Source organism: Ananas comosus, linkage group 19 (genome assembly GCF_001540865.1).
Source record: "Ananas comosus cultivar F153 linkage group 19, ASM154086v1, whole genome shotgun sequence".
NCBI lineage: Eukaryota > Viridiplantae > Streptophyta > Magnoliopsida > Poales > Bromeliaceae > Ananas > Ananas comosus.
The window spans coordinates 5,599,513-5,605,499 of record NC_033639.1 but is presented as its reverse complement, the minus strand read 5'-3'; the positions used below and the strand labels follow the sequence as shown (position 1 = coordinate 5,605,499).

General features: G+C 37.1%; 1 long non-coding RNA gene across 1 annotated transcript; it reads right to left on the bottom strand.

The window, feature by feature from the left end:
* LOC109724592 lies at positions 1,245-2,513 on the bottom strand. The gene is made up of 2 exons (XR_002219971.1): positions 1,529-2,513; positions 1,245-1,441 (listed from the first exon to the last, which is right to left on the bottom strand). It is a non-coding gene; the product is annotated as an uncharacterized LOC109724592 (long non-coding RNA).

The window sequence follows — 5,987 nt, the reverse complement described above, 5'->3', positions numbered from 1 at the left end:
TGATTCTCAAATTTTAGTTTGTTGCAATTTTCTGCTCCAAATTTCTGAATTGCCTTAATCAAGTCCTACAACATAATTTAGTTAGTTAAATCTTGACAAATTATTGATATATAGAAATGATGTGAGAAATGATGTGAAAGCATTGTAATCGATAATGCGAAAATAGTTAATATTCTGCATTATTTCTACATTAATAATTAGTTGATATTTAGCTAACCAAATTGGATTGTGAACCTGATTGTAATAATTTAGAAACTTTGAGTCAGAAATTGTAAGATATTAAATTTGGGGGCTAGTATCATCTGCCTCATAGTTTGAGGACTAAAAGTGTAATTTACACCTCAAAATGTGTAAATGCTACTTATACACCCAATTGGAGTGTGTATGTTATACCTGACCTATTCAATGGGCGGGTATTTTTGCTAGTCAAATCACTAATGAGTGGTCCTACCTATTAGATAAATGGGACGTAAAATGTACATTTGTTTTTGGGTGTATATATAGTATTGCTCGTAAAAATATCCTGATCAATCCTTCTTAAAGGACCGAAGAGCATATTTGTGAAAAAAAATATGCTCTCTCATAATATTTAGAACTTTGTAGAAACTCGAAACTCGTCAAATGGCTCACTGAGGTTTCAAATTTAGCAAAGAGAATCTAAATTTTATCAAATAGCTGATCAATTGGTCATTCTTCTTATAAGTAAAGTTACTAATTGAGCAGTCATACGTGCTGATGACATATCTTACAGATAATCTTACAAAGCTTTAAAATGCAAACAAGCCTACTTCTTATGGATGAAAATAAAGAGTCAAAGCTGAAGAATAGGATGGACACTACAACAAAAATAATATATAGCAACACTTTTAAGTGTCGGTACAGGTCAGAAAAAGTGCTGCTAGCTAAATTACCGTCACTTTTAAAAAGTTTTGCTATATGTGGCGTCGCTAGGTATATAGTGACACTTTTTAAGAGTGTCGGTATAACCTAAAAAGAGTGCTATTAATATACCGACACTTATTTAAGCTTTTAGCAGCATATAAAAGTGATGCAAAATAATATTCTAGCAATACTTTTTTTTTTTTAATTTCAGCGACACTTTATAACTGTCCCATTTTTAAAAAAATATCCTATTTTTTCTTGATGCATTACAGTTTTTAAAATGTAATATCACTCCACAATAATTATCATCAAGCATATCTTTAATTTTATTCACCTTGATTTGCATTAACAAAGAAAGCATATAAAAGAAGTTTTGTAGTCATATATACCAAAATGTCTCACAGTACTATCCATATATCTTTAAATGAGTATTTAGTCACTAAATCACAGTACCAACAATTTCTAGCTTTTTAACCCTAGAGAAAGAGAAATAAAAACAAAAACTAATAATATCATATCAGATCCAGTCTTAGTGAGCTCGGCAATTAAGATGTTGAACCTACAAATTCAACAATACTGAAATTAATAAAAGATTAGTCAACAATCTTTTAACATGAAAACCAATTAAGATAAGTTTAATTTTTACCTGAAGGGCAACGAGATTATTGATGCATATTACGAGCGCTGGATGCGTCTGAAACCTAAACGAATAAATTTTCTAGTATTAGATAATCATTTCATCTTAAAAAAAGACATTATCCAACAATGAGCAAGACATTTTAAAGGTGACAGATTATCAGACTCGAAATGCAATTTAATACATGCATCTCCATTTCGTATACAAGTAGTAATTAAGATGGTGGCTCCCCAATCTATTGCACTTAATAATTTACCACAACTCATGAAGCATATGGCACCAATAAAAAGAGAACAACAAAAGAGCCAAAAAACTATGACACATTGTATCATTTAATATTGTATCACTTTATCAGAAACAACAGAAGTTGTGGTCCCCCGCCATATATGAACTTAGGAACTTTGACCACCAAAACTTTGAAACCAGGATAACATTCTAAGATTGGTGAACTCTTTTTTGGGACAAGTTTTATGATTCGAAAGAACAAAAGAGATTGTCCTGAAATATCCTACATTTTATGGTTCAAAAGGACAAAAGAGATTACCCTCAAATATCAATTCAGTTAAAAGATAGATAGAAAACATGAAACCAATTAAGTTAGAGCTGAAAGGAGCGAAAGACATCTTAATTTCAAGAAATATAAGACATATTTTGCGAATAAATACTCACCTTGCCTTAGATTAGGTCAGTACGTGCAGAAATATCAGTTAGTTTAATCGAGCCAGCACTAAACATCTGCCAATAAATTCAATTTCAAGTAAAAAGTACTACCGAATGAACTGCACTACCAACATGAAAAAACAATATAGATAAGCTGCCGCAAGAAATCAGATCTTGTGTGCTAATTTTAGCCAAAATGACAAATAGGAATATAAGAATTCAAATCGATACGCATCGACCCAGAAATTTCTGTCCAAACAAATGTCAACTGAATTTGCGGATAAGGAGCTTCATAAAGAGATGTATGAAAAGATGAAAGAAAATTTCAGCACTATATTAAGTGAAAGAAAATTTCAGCACTATATTAAGTGAAAGGAAATTTCAGCACCATATTAAGTTTAAGGGACAAAAGATTGTTTACAAATTGATCACTCGTGATAGCTTCTGGATGCGGTTGAGCAAGAAATCGCCTTGCTTGATAGTTGCCCGGTAGAAAGCATTTCTGGCGTCAGGTCAGTTAGTTTCTAGAATGTCGGCGACTTTGTCGATCTTGCAGTGAAGTTTTCCCGCTGCTATGAAGAGAGAAAATTCCCTGGCAGAAAATAAAAGTTTAGATGCAGATACTGACCCGTATAGTTTATCCCACCTAATAACGAAGTCCCCCCACTAATCTACCATATTAGAAATAAGCATCACGTCATTTCTGTCATTAGAGTTCGCCGACAGGTTCCCCAACCTCAAAAAATTTACATCATATATAAATCCTATATTCAAAAGAAGCATCTATAACAATACCATGATGTATCACAATTATTGCAACCAACCGGTATCCAATTAAGAGTAGAGAAGTGCTACAGAATTAAGCTTAATGTGCTACTAGCTTTACAATGATCCAAAACATCGTTTGTATGTCTTACTGCATATTGTATGTTCACAACATGATTAAGCTTAAAATCATCATTTAAATACTTAATGAAATCATTTAGTCCTTATTTTTTAAAATCAATATTCCAAACTTCATGTACTTTGAAGACAAGCAAAAAAGAATCATACTGAGTATTGAAGAATCTCACAGTAATAATATCAGCCTATCACTTTGATTGGTAAATCCTGTATGAAAGTACTAGATCAGATACTTAAAAAGTAATTGAACTAATAATGTTAAGCAGTAGAGAGTATGGGATCTCTTAAACTTACCAGCTCAGTTGTCCACACATGGTCATCAGACCATTCCAAAGGAATGGCTTTTGATGGATCCCAAGAACTGATATTCGGGTAATTAAACATGTTGTACTGTGATTTAATGTTTCATATATATTACGTGCAAGTCATTTGTCAGGATTGATAATTTATTAGCTTGAGAAAAAAGGCTTGTTGAACTGTATAGTAAAAATTTAATGGATCTAATTGCGAAAATTAAGAGTACTGAACTAGTAGCCAAACCTGGAAAGTAAAAGTTGTTAGTATTAATTTGAGTTTAGTAATTTAAAACATCATGTGAGGACTGAGATTTTTATAGTGTAATTTGTGCTGTTCAGTGGTGTTTTTATAGGTATTTTATTTTTAAAATTTCTAGTTTATTTTCGGTGAAAATCGAGTTTGTATTTAAGGTGTATGGTGGCTATTACTATTCACTATATATTAAATGATTAGTAATTAACCCGTGAATTATTTCGACGCTTTGGCTTGACGATGGCTTCGGATGTCAATCGGACCCCGTTTCAGATGACCCAATAGGTCATTTTCGATAGTTCGGTTATGCCAGAGGTGATGGCACTGTCCGATTTTATTTTTGATTCACGGTTTTCGAGAAAATCTGCTTTTAACGCATATTAGCTTTATATTACTTGATGTTTCTGTGTGTTTGAACTTTTCGATGCTCTGTTTTGCGTGAAAACCCATGGAAAGATGCCGCTGGGCGAGATACATGCACTGGTGAGTTTTCAACAAGAAACTCAGTGGATGGAGGGTTAAATTGCAGATTTTGCAAAGTGTAAGTTTGGAGCACTTTGCCAAAGGGCTATTATTTTATGTGAGAAATTTTACAGTTTTGGCGAGTGGAGGGATCAACATTAAAGGAGACTTAGAGAGGATCTTGCGTCTCAAATTTTGCAGAATTTGGTTTTTCTGTGCAAATTGGCACTGAGATGAAGTCAGGAGTATTTTCGAATTTGGGGATTTGTCGTAATAGATGCAACATTTTAAGGATTGATTTGCACAAAATTTCCTAAGATGGTGCTTGATGCAAATGCTGCAGGCTAGTGAGGGACTAAGAAGAAAATACCACAACTTGAGGGACTTTGGTGCACTTTTCCTGATCAAAATCTACATGTGTGTGTGTGTGTAGGTAGAGATGGCGCATCCCTAACCCTAACCCTAGTCATCCTCCCCTCTGGTACACTTGAGAGGCCCTGGCGTCCCTGTCGCCACGCTGGCTGCCAGCCGGAGAAGAAGAAGAGTCCTATTCTTCTTCTTTCTCTCTCTATCTCTCTCTCCCTAATAGAGCTCGGTGGGGGGAAGTGACCCGAGCCCCTTGCACCTGTGCCGCCACCGATCAGGACAGCTGCCGTCATCCCTCTCGGACCCCGGCGACCCTTCCTAAGTTGCCCCAGGTGCCGCCGTGCACCAGGAGTAGCTACAGCTAGAGGCGGAGCTCTGGGAGCTTATGCGGCCGCGGGGAACCACCCGACCGCTGGTCTCGAGGGACCCACCGGCGCCACCCCTGCGCATCCCCAAGCAGCCGCAGTGGTGCTTGGCGATACTCTAGCGGCAACCTCTTTTGAGTCGTAGCACTGCTAGCGCCGCCGCTAGCAGTGGGTGCCGATGGCCTAACCTGGGTGTAAGGTACCGGACTTCTAAAATTATGAAGTTATGGTTTATATTGGTTCGGAGAGCCATTGGAATGGTTCCGGTGAAGTTCGGAAGCATTCGGGTGTTTTCGGTGCGCGTAGTTGCAAAAAAGGGACTCGAAAGGCTATGTTGGACTATGGACTAAATCCGACATTAGTGTGGATGGAAAGATGATGAAAACGCGCTTGAAAATATGTTTGAAGAGTCTCGGTTCGATTTGAAATGAATCGGAGGCCAAACGAGCAAAAACGAGCGAAAACGGAGAAGAAATGAAAAAGGCTGAAATTTGGCTAAGTCCTAAAAATGCTGAAATTCTGGACTTACGGGGACCGGTCCCCATTTGTATAGAGGACCAGTCCCTTATACAAAAAATGGCCCCGCGGGGGCAGTGCACTAAAATGGAAGTTGAGGGGGTTATTTGCATTTGTGGCATTATGAGAGTGTATAGAATGGGGTTGGAGCTCTCCCTTCTCATTTCTATCACCCTCACACACACTCTCTCTCTCTCTAAACCCTCTTTCTCTCTGTCTAAAAAGGTGGATCTTGGAGGAGTGATTGGTGGAGAAGAAGCAAAGAAGATGGGCTATCATCTTCTTCATATCCTTCTTCATCATTGGAGGAGCTTGAGAGGTAAGCTTTGATAGCAGTAATGGTGATCTCTTAGGGCTTGGTTTAAATGCTCTAAGAATGGTTTTAGATGAATCCTAGGATGCTAATTAGGTGATTAATGCATGATTCATGAAGTTAAATGATGGATTTTGTAATAGTAGCACCTAGGGCTCCAAAAATGGGGTTTTGCTATATAGTTCTGTTTGATCTCAATTGACCCTCCGTAAACCTAATTGCTAGGTATTCCGACGCGTTGGCGAAGTCGGTTCTGTGATTCGTTGAGCCATTGTAAAGATATTGAAGAAACAAACGATTTAGCTTCATTTCCGCTTGGAGGGCCGAGGCGACA